Genomic DNA, 11,537 nt, shown 5'->3' with positions numbered 1-11,537 from the left:
TAGAATAGAATAGCTTTATTGGCCAAGGGTGATTGGATCCAAAAGGAATTTGTCTCCGATGCATAAGCTCTAAGTGTACTGTGCATACAAACAACAAAGTAATATAATCATCACATACCAATAGGAGAAGGTAGTAGAAAGGATGAGAAGGGCAATAATAACACAGTAAATATCCAGTTTGGAAGGAAACTGATCAGTGGGAGATCCAACCTGGAACTAAGGAGAAATTTCCCGACAATAAGAACCATCAATCGATAGAACAGAAGTTACCTCCTGGAATTGTGGGTTAGACTGGACAACTATTTTGTCTGGAATGGTACAAGGTCTCCTGCCTTAAGCAGGGGGTTGGACTAGAAGACCTCCGTGGCCCTTTCCAGGCCTATGTTCTATGAATCCTTCTGCAATCTAGCAGCCAGGCACCTCTCTCCCAACTGGTGGTCACCAGGGAAGTTAGGACTGTTCGAAATTAGTTATATTCCCATCAACTTCCCAACATTTCTCTTTTAGTTCATATCTTCCACAGAATAATAATAATAATAATAATAATAAACCTCTCTACATCTCCAGATGCCAGGATTGCGATCGGGCAACGCTTCTCATCTCATTTGTCAAGCAAAATCCTTGGACTGACAAATTCATGGCTCACCATCCTTGCGAATCGATTCTGCTTAAATAAATACTTTCAGTGGCCCTTGCTGACATCACCATAAACCACCAGAGTGGAGCCTGAGGAGTTTATATTTGTATCAGGGTCCCAAGCTTTCATGATAGCTAAGTTGGCGGCGTTCCATCCGTTGTATATTGTGAGTTGAAGAACCCAGATTTTGAGAGAGAGAGAGAGAGAGAGAGAGAGAGAGAGAGAGATGCCAGCAGGGCCGGGTGGTAGGAGAACAAAGGGCTTTGAAACAGAAACTGGATGAACTCATGGAGCGTTGCCCATGGTGAGTGTGAAGCTACAGACTTCTGTTCTTGGAGAAAAAGCCTTCTCAAAGTCTTGGGAACTTCAGGGCTCTTCATACAACAGTTTTCAGAGGAAACGTGTTTTACAGAGACTTTTTCCAACAAAATTCAAAGATGGATGGGAATAGCTGGGCATTTAACTATTTGTGTTCTTCTCAGTGGCCCATGATTGGAGATCTTCCTGTTGGAGATCTTCCTCCTCCTCCTCCTCCTCTCCCCTTCTTCTTCTTCTTCTTCTTCTTCTTCTTCTTCTTCTTCTTCTTCATCTTCATCTTCCTCTTGCTCCTCTCTCCTCCTCTTCTTCTTCCTCCTCCTCCTCTCCTCTCTTCCTCTCCTTCTCCCTCTCCCTCTCCTCCTCCTCTTCTTCCTCCTCCTCCTCTTCTTCGTCTTCCTCCTCTCTCCTCTTCTTCTTCCTCCTCCTCTTCCTCCTCCCCCTCTCCCCTTTCTTCTTCCTCTCCTCCTCCTCTTCCTCTTCTTCTTCTTTACTATAGGGATATTTCAATCAGATGCCCTGCTCTTTAATGGAAAGGAGTTCTGCAGCATGTTCAAAAGGGGGGATTTTTTTGGGAGGAGGGGAGGGAAGGAACCCCTTTCATGCCAGTGATGAGAACCACACAGGGAACAATCCCTTTGCAACAAGTGAGCCCCCTCCCCTCCCCTCTCCCTCCCTCCCTGCAGTTGGCATCTTCCTCATAATCATTCATTCTTTCTATAAACAGATTTCTCCCGTAATGGTTCTCGATTTCTTTGAAGTGTCCCCTCCATTCTGTTTCTCTCTCTCCCTCTCTCTCTTTCTCCATTCATGTGTTCAAAATTTCTTGAAGTCAGAGGGTGGGGGGGGAGAGGGAGATGGAAACATCTAAAGAGCTTGAAGGTTGGGACCTGGAGGAGGGGGAGTGGAAACACTCTTGAAATTCTCAATTAATCAGAGCGTTTATTCCCTTTCGCAGCCAAGCCATGATGGTGAACCATTATTAACTTCTCCAGCCTGAAGGAGGCCCTTGAAAGGCTCACCCATAATTCTCCCCATTTGGTTCAGCAAGAGGAGAGAGAGAGAGAGACACACACACACACGGTTTCACTTCGGTCAAAAGCTGCCATCCAAAACACATTTCCTCAAAGCAATTCTCTTTTTTTAAAAACCCCCACTGATTCCACTAAAGAAGAATATTGGTAGCTCAGGGTTGAACTGGGGGTCCTTGGTGCTCTCTGAGCTGGGTGGCCTTCTTGCAGATGTTTCAGTGTCCAGCAAGGTAACACTGGAGGTTTTAAAGAAGAAATTAGACTGCCATTTGTTGGGAATGGTATAGAGTCTCCTGCTTGAGGCTGGACTAGAAGACCTTGAAGCCCCCTTCCAAGTCTGTTCTTGTGTTATTATTCTGATGTAGAGGTCACAGCCAGTGACCTTGATGGACAGGAAGAAGAATTGCTACCAAGGCGACAATCAGATAAACGTGGCTTGTGCCTGATCCAAGAAACTAATTTAAGAAAACTTCTCAGACAAGCCCCTCCCTGGTTCACATGAAGTGAGGGAGGAGGGAAACACATTCAGACTTGCAAGATTCTGTTCCAATAAAAGCAACATTAGGGTGAGGGCACTGGTTCCTTAGCCTGGCCTACATTATTATTTTCAGTTATTACTCTAGATTTAGTCTCCAATTCGATTCACAGTCTGGGACTGGAAAAAACTTAACCGTTCAAAACCTAACCAAGGACCTGAGAGCTGTTAAGGTAGCATCTGAGTATATATAGACAGTTCCAAGTAGGGTGTTGTTTTTTTTGCAAAGTCAGAATATTCAGGTCTAATAAGTTCGAAAATTCCATGTATTTAGGCATCCCTTTTGAGTATTGCTCCAAGGGCTCCTATTATTTATTGGTACATCCATTGATTTCTTCCTGCATAATTGCTCAACTTCAGTTTGCAAATCACAATATTTTGTTTTTTTGTTTTTTTTCAAGCAGCTTCGTGCATCACCTCATATTGCAATACCAATGAACCAGACATTTTTTCTTCTCCACAATAGTGATTCAGTTATTATTATGTTATTATTATTATTTATTTGCAGTATGTCCTGCCTTTATTAAATTTTTATAAACAACTCAAGGCAGCAAACATCCCTAATACCCCTTCTTCCTATTTTCCCCACAACAACCCTGTGAGGGGAGTTGGGCTGAGAGAGAGGAACTGGCCCAAGGTCACCTAGATGACTAAAGCAAGACTAGAACTCACAGTCACCTGGTGATTGGCCCAAAGTCACCCAGCCTGCTTTCATGCCTATAGTGGAACTAGAATTCACCATCTCCTGGCAATTAGCCCAAAGACCCCCAGCTGGCTTTCATACCTAAGGCAGAACTAGAACTCACCATATCCTGGTGATTGGCCCAAAGTCACCCAGCCTGCTTTCATACCTAAGCGGGGGACTACAACTCACCATTTCCTGGTTTTTAGCCTGGGTTCCTTAACCACTCCCCCAAATCGATTCTTTATATTATAGGCCTAACATCTGCTTTCCTGTAACATTAGATTTGTGTTCCCGTGGAATATGGAGCAGGTCGAAGCCACTACTATTGCTAAATTATCACAATCCCTTTGCCGAATGAAGACTGAAGACATAGTCCTGTTCTCGTCAAGCCAACCCAAATTGCAAAGTCTATTTTCTGGGCTGGTGGGAACATCCCTGTAGCCCCCAGCTGGGAGCAAACCAAGGAGAGATTTGAAGGTGTGAAGTGGCTTAGAGAATGGTCTGGAAGAGAAAAGGAACTTTTTTCGGAAGCATCTGGGTGGGGGAAAGGACAGAATTGGAACAAGCCAACAATGTGTTTCGTATATTCGGCTGATGAAAGATGGTGAACCTCCCATTCCAGGAGATAAAAGGGAGTGGACTGGGCTCCCACTCCAGCCCTTAGGAACTCCTCTCCTTTTAGATACATTTAGTAGATATGTTGAGAATGAGGGAAACATGTGGAGTGTGCACTGCATTATCTAAATATATCACTCTCGCCGTCACTTCATTTCAATCACTAATAAATGGAAAGAAGGAAATGAAGGAGGAAGACTTTAGTCAATTGGAGGTGAATTTCAACAACACTCCCAGATTGTCCCACCCAAAATGTTGGGTTTTTTTCCCCCTTTGGGGCACAATCTTGGGCATCCGCTCCACTGTCTAACCTGGTTAGATCTATCTCTCCTCTCCCCCCTCTCTCTTCTATCTATCTGTCTATTTATCTCTCTCTCTCTCTCTCTCTCTCTCTCTCTCTCTCTCTATCTATCTATCCTATATCGCTATCTATATCCATCTATCTATCTCTCCTATCTATCTATCTATCTATCTATCTATCTATCTATCTATCTATCTATCTATCTATCTATCTATCTAATCTATCTATCTATCATTTCTACATCTCTCTCTACCTATCTCTCCTATCTCTCTATCTCTCTATCTCTCCTAACTATCTAGCTATCTAGCTAACTGTCCAGATAGGGGGGTGGGGTTGAAGAGGAAAGGAAAGGAAAAGGTGAATGGAAAAAAGAAAAAGGAAAGGGGGGAAGAAAGAAAGAAAAGAAAAAAGAAAGAAAGAGGAATGGAAAGAGGAGAGGAGGGGATGAGAGGAGGGGGAGGGAACAGAAAGAGAGAGAGAGAGATGGGAAGAGAAGGGAGGGAGAGAGAGAGGAAGGAAGGAGAGAAGAGGGAAGAGAAGGGAAGAGAGAAAGGTAAGAAGAAGGACACCAAAGTGGCTTTCACTGCCCAAAGATGGCATCTATCTTGGCAAAGAACCTTTGCCTGGGTCTGAAATAGAATGCAAAAACTGGGTGGTTTGGAAAATTCTGCCTTTGCAGAGTGAACCAATTATTTTAAGCACTCTGGGCTTTAACCCTTTTGCCTTCCATCACTTCTCACAACCGTTGGTAACTTTCTCAAAGTTGGAATTTCTGGTGATTCAGATACATGATTCCGCCAAGCCTAAATTAGCTTAAAACAATGCAAAAAAAAAAAAGATATGGGGTTTTTTTCTTAGAGAACTCTTCAAAGGAGCGTGTTAAAGATGGCCATCGACTGTCCGTCGATGTCGAACTCCACGCAGGATTTTTCTCTCTGAATTCAAGCGATGGGGAGGGGAGGAGAAATGACAGTCCCTAAAAGTAATGCCCACCCCTTAAATAAACAGGATAATCAGGCATCCTTCATTTAGACACCCTGTCAGGATTGTAAATCTCATTTTTTTTAACTGCAGACATAAAACCCAGCATTTGTCTTTTTCTTTTTTTTCTCTTTCTTTCTTTCTTCCTTCCTTCCTTCCTTCCTTCCTTCCTTCTTTCTTTCTTTCTTTCTTTCTCTTTCTTTCTCTTTCTTCCTCCCTTTTTCTTCCTTTCTTTTTTCCTTTCTTTTCCTTCCTTTTCCTTTCCCCCCCCCTTTTCTTCCTTTTTTTTCTTCCTGTCTTTTTCTTCCTCCCTCCCTCCCTCTCTCTCTCTCTCTCTCTCTCTCTTTCTTTCTTTCTTTCTTTCTTTCTTTCTTTCTTTCTTTCTTTCTTTCCTCCATGAGTTTTTATTTTTTGCTAACTCTCAATTTTTTTGTTTTTATTTTTTGAAAGATGGGGAGAGACTCTGGGATCTCTCGAAGGTGGGTTCACCTTGCTAGCCCAGAAAAATTGTCGAGCTCGGTTCGATTTACTTCTAAAGAAGTGTGCAAGGGGGTTCTCTATAGCCGAGTTCAGGCTCCTGGGATTTTTAAACCGGAATTTTCCCATCATTTTCTTTTTCTTAAAGGCGTGCGACCAAGGAAGGAACCTCGAAAACTCTTTAAAACAAAAAACGGGTTTAGGCTTTTAAAATCCTGCCCGCCATTTCTTGGTTGGACACAGTAGAAATCCTTTAATTGTGGTCAATGCCCCACCCTCGTGTCTTAAATTCAAAATATTAATTCAAAAGGAAGCTGGGGAGGGCAGTGTCGGGATGCAGCAATCAAAGCACGCCTGATATATAGTGGGGTTTTTTTTAATGGCTGATAGAGGCGACTAAAATTATCTTAGAGGTCTGTAACTTCTCTTTTCTTCCTTACAGCGATGTTATAGGGGGGCGGGATGGGGGAGGAAGAGGGCGAGGGGTTTTGCAAATCCCGGCAAAGTCTTTCCATTAAACGTTGCACCAAAAACTTTAGCTTTCTGTGCAAATGTAGGTTATTTTTATGCGCCAACTGATAGGGTGGAAGATAAAGAGCATTTAAAACGGGAAAGCTGAGTGGAGGCGAGAGGGCGGGGGTGGCATAACCCCACGGCACTTGGTAACCGATTCCTTGGTTTTATTTTATTTTCCAGATCTGCGCCCACAAACACACCAAAGCATATGCACCCTCTGTTAATTCAGCTGTGTAAAATACAAGAGCAAAATTTGGCGTTCTTTTTCGGCCCCTTCCTTTGCAAGCGAAGCGAAGGAATTGCAATACTGAAGTTTTTCTGATCGGAAATAAAAAAGGAACCAGGGAAGAAAGGAATTGGGGCTGTTGACTCCAATAAGTTTTAAATCTTACCAGCGCCTTTAATTTTGGGTGTGGCCCCACTGTCTGCGAGGACTCTTATTCTTCGTTGCTTGGATGCATTAATGTTCTTCAACAGGTTAACAATGCGACAGATTGGACCACATTCTGTTTTTAAGGCTGACCCGCCTTTAAATTCGATCCTGTTAAAAAAAAAAAAAAAGCTCGTTCGGTCCCTTTTATTTCTATAAGAGTGGTTTAACCAGGATCAAACAGGGTTTTGCTGTTCGTGGAACATAGCTTATGAGCTCTAGTTAATTTGCAATAGAAATAGCGCTTAGACTTATAGACCGCTTCGCTGTGCTTTGCAGCCAGCGGTTTACAGACCCAGCATAACACTTCTGGGTCTGATGGAGGCAGATTTCATCTGTTTGTCTGAATTCAGCCACACTTAACTTAGAGTCAGTCCTATTGAATTCAATGGTGGGTGAAGGTGGATCAAGCCAGGCTCTGCCAATTGGCAGAGGACTCTAAGAGTGCCAATCTGCCAATTGGCCCGAAGATCTAAGAGTGGTATGCAACCCTGGGGGAGATTAGTGGCTTGTGGGGACTCCCTTCACCTTCTTAAACTTTCGCAAACTTTTACAAACTTTGGAACTTGTTTCTATTTCTGTTTTTGACTTCATTTTTAACCTATTATATGGCTGTATGGTTTTTATTTGCAAATTAAAATGAAGAATGGACGGTGTATACATTTGATAAATGAAATATCAATACATAAGGATTCTGCTTTGACTCTCGCTGATTTGAGAGTAAATCCATTTATTGACTTATTTTACAGTGCCCTGGTGGATGTCATTGGGCAAAACCACAGTCTGTTTTAAACTAAATTATCAGTATATAAACCAGCATAGTTTATATACTGTATAAAGTATATATGTAAGTAGGTAAAACTTACTACTTGCTACAAGTAACGTTTTTTTAAAAATACCATGATTTTAGTCAGAAACTTAATTGTATAAGTCAACATAGTGGTATGTAAAACTTACTACAAGTGAAACCAAATAACCATTATGATTTTACTCTGACACCATAACCTAGTTTGCAAATCTCCCATTGAGTTCAGCGGAGCTTAGCTGTAATAAGAGATAAGATTCAGCCAGATCAGATTTTGCATTGCTCCACATCAATACCTTTCTTTCTTTCTTTCTTTCTTTCTTTCTTTCTTTCTTTCTTTCTTTCTTTCTTTCTTTCTTTCTTTCTTTCTTTCTTTCTTTCTTTCTCTCCCCCCTCCCCCTCTCTCTTTCCCTCTTTGTCAGGGAAGGTGTTTAAAACATAGATTAATAATAAAAAAGGTTAATTTAATCATCAATCAGCTTATGTGTTTTGTTAAAAATAAAGTTTCTATTACTTTTCCTGTTAATCTAACAATAATACCACCCTCAAGGGAAAAATTGACAATGAAAATTTAGGGTCTCCCAGCCAGAATATTCAACTCTATTCCTGTTTTAATAGAGGTTTTAATTTTCCTGGAAAGAAAGAAGGAAGGAAGCAACACGAAGAGAGGAAGGGAGAAAGAGATGGGGGAGGGAGGAAATTGGGTGAGAATTTTTCACACCCTAATTCAGAACTTTATAAATTATAAAGCCCCTCATTTGCTTCATCCTTGATCTGCCTAGAATTCAGGGCCAAGAGAAACAGGAACTGCTAGGAAGATCTATGAGAATTTAACTTTATTTTCTTTGTATGCAAAAGAATTAAAAAATCGCTTCCGCTCTCCACTCACCCCCCCCAAATAAAGCATAGACGGCAGATTACTCTTTCAAACAGATCCACGGAGGATTATATTATTATGCAATTGCTTGGCTTCCTTCAACTGCAGATTAATGGGAGGGGGCAGAAAGAGCTCTCCTTTTTCCATTCAATCGGAATACTTCCTCCTCTTGCCCCGAGTTTTTTGCTTGAAGGCAAAAGATGCCAGCAATCAATCTTCCTCATTTATGTCTGTGTTTAGAAATAGGTTGATTACCATCCTAAGAAAGCGGGGAGGTTTGGAAGCTAGGATGCAAAATTAATCAAGTGACGAGTTGCAGCCAAAGTAAAAATAAAACCAGTGGTCCCAAACGCTCTGAAGTCGCAGAGAACAATCTTAATAAAAGAACCAGATGTTGCTGGTTAATTGGATCAATAAACTACCAAATCTACAATTTGTGGCTTTTTGCCTGGAAGGTGACTGTCCAAGGAAGAAAGGAAGGAAGGAAAGAAAAAAGAAAGGAAGGAAGAAGAGGGAGGGAATGACAGAATGACCGGGCAGGTGGGAGGGAGGGAGGAAAGAAGGAAGGAAAGAAGGAAGGAAGGAGAGGGAAGAAGGAAGAAGAGGGGGGAAGGAAGGAAGAGAGGGAAGGAGGGAGGAAAAGGAGGGGATAGGGAAGAATAGATAACGATGGACAGACTATTGATTGATTAGTCTGATGACTCTACTTATCTCTCTACCTACCGCAGCTTGTGCACTGTAGTCCTATGCTCGCAAAGTCTGGGAATGAGCAAACCTTGTGTAACTCAATGCCCCTCTCTTCCTTTCAGTCCCGAATAAGAGTGAGGCAAAGTTGGAAGGTAGACTTTAAAAAAAAAAAAGACAGCAACTATCTTTTGAGAAAGAGCCACTTGTCTGGAACGGTCTAGGGTCTCCTGCTTGAGCAAGGGGTTGGACTAGAAGACCTCCAAGGTCCCTTCCAGCTTCTATTCTGATCAATTGACCTATCTTTCCCTCTCCCCCGCTTTCCATTGTGGGAAAAGTGTGCAGTGAAGAAATGTTCAGGGATTGAAGCGCGACTTCTCCGTTTTTGGTGGCTATCAGCAGTTTGGGGATCAACCCACACACTCCCCATTCCCCACCCCCACAACTCTGGGTAGCAAGATGGTGGGCGAGATAACCGATCCAACTGTCTCCTTTCCTTTTAATCCGATTTGCTGCCATGGTGGGGTTGAACTCTTTGATGGAGAGTGAACTGGACAGAGCCATGGGAACGGTACACGCTATTGATTTATTTTGGGGGGGCGAGATGAGTGGGGAGTTAAGTGAATCAGAAAGTTACTTTTTGGTGGAGGGGGGGAAGAGGAATAGCAGAAATGTTTTTATTGAGCCAGGCTCGAGGAACCCAGTTGAATGGCCAGGTGTTATTCTGTTATTCCATTTGTTGTTGTTGCTGTTAGTTGCAAGGTTGTGTCTGACCCATTGCAACCCCATGGACAACGTTCCTCCAGGCCTTCCTATCCTCTCCCATCTTCTGGAGCCCATTGAAGCACACACCTACTGCTCCATCCAGCCACCTCCTTCTCTGCTATCCTCTTCTTTTTCTTCTTTTGCCCTCCATCATTCTCAGCATTAGGCTCTTCTCCAGTGAGTCCTTCCTTCCTTCTCGTCAGGTGGCCAACATCTTTGAGTTTCTATCTTCAGGATCTGGCCTTCTAAAGAGCAGTCAGGGTGCATCTCCTCTAGGACTGACCGATTGGATCGCCTTGCAGTCCAAGGGACTCGCTGGAATCTTCTCCTCCAGCCGTAGAGCTCAAAGGCCTCCATTCTTGGCCGCTCAGCCTTCCTTATGGTCCAACTTTCACAGCCATGCATTGCAACTGGGAAAACCACACCCTGGATTATAGGCACTTTTGTTGGCAGGGTGATGTCTCTGCTTTCGAGTGTGCTGTCTAGATTGGCCATAGCTCTCCTCCCCAGGATCAAGCATCTTTTAATTACTTGGCTGCAATCCCCATCTGCAGTGATCTTGGAGCCCAGGAAAATAAAATCTGTCACTGCCTCCATTTCTTTCCGGTCTATTTGCCAGGAATTGAGAGGGCCAGATGCCTGTTATTCCATACTCTCTAACATTCCTCAACAAACTTCCTTAATTCTGGGGATCAATTTTATATTTCACAGCACATCACAGAAAGCAAAATGTGATTCTTTTTTTAAAATATCTTTTTATTGTTTACAAATATAGATATCAGTGCAAACGTCCTGGTATTTCTCCACCATACATACTAAAATAGAGCTAAACAACTAATATACATATTTATACAATATTAATTTTGATACAATTAATTTGACCACCCTGCTCTTTTAAAACCTCTATAGTGTCACATTCTAGGTCAGTTTATCTTAATCATGTTTTGTTCCGACTTCCACCTCTCGCTTCCAGCCATTGGTAAAATTTATTCCAAGTATCATGATATTCTGTTTCTCCATTGTTTTTCAGTTCTAGTCTGTCTAATTCTGCACAAACCAGTATTTTCCTTAATTATCTCTCTTTCTGACGGAATATTTTCACTCTTCCATTTACTGGGCGTAGACCAGAAGAAGAAGTTATTCTTCTTGAGAAAAAAGAGAGAGAGGTTACGCTCTTTAATTAGAAGTGAAATTGACCAAGATCTTTTCTTAGCCTCTGTCCGGTATTCTATCCACTCCTGGGTTTCTGCGATGACAGGTTCATTGTCCAACTAGGATACTATTCTTGTAGATAAACATGTTGAAGAGTGTCATTTAAACAACAACAACAAGAAGAAGAAGGGACGTTCTTTCTTCTCCACTTGGGGAAGCTAATCCAAGCTCACCAACAGCTATCAGAGGCATCGTAGTAGCACAAAAGGCCATATATGTGGTTGGAATGAGCATGGAGTAAGGTTTTCTTGGGCTTATCCAGGATGCCAGGCATGTGAACACCTCGCTCCCTTTGTGGTGACCTTGAGGAAGTAGTTAGAGATCTTGTCTTCACCCCCAGAGCTTGTTGTCTTTGACACTAGGGGTCTTGGGTTTCAAAACCTTTGGTGTTGCTGCTGGCAGGAAAGGCTTGACACCGGAGTTAATGGGTACAAGGCCACTCAAGTGGAGCGAAATACAATTTCAGGAAAATTGGATGTTGTCTCAGACCAGACCAGCTGAATGGTATGTGGATCTCCCTTCTGTCTAATTCACTGGATGATTTCCAGATATTGGCGAAGTGTAAGTCTCAAGTAGGGCCAGGAGTGAGGCATGCTGGGAACAACCGTTAGAAAGATTGGGAGGAATGTCACACTTTTAGATTTACACAGTTGGAAGGGACCTTGTAGGTC

The sequence above is a fragment of the Pseudonaja textilis genome, chromosome 15 (genome assembly GCF_049901715.1).
Source record: "Pseudonaja textilis isolate UNSWEBS1 chromosome 15, rPseTex1.2, whole genome shotgun sequence".
Taxonomy (NCBI): Eukaryota; Metazoa; Chordata; class Lepidosauria; order Squamata; family Elapidae; genus Pseudonaja; species Pseudonaja textilis.
The sequence above is the reverse complement of the archived record's forward strand: the minus strand, read 5'-3'. Positions refer to the sequence as shown.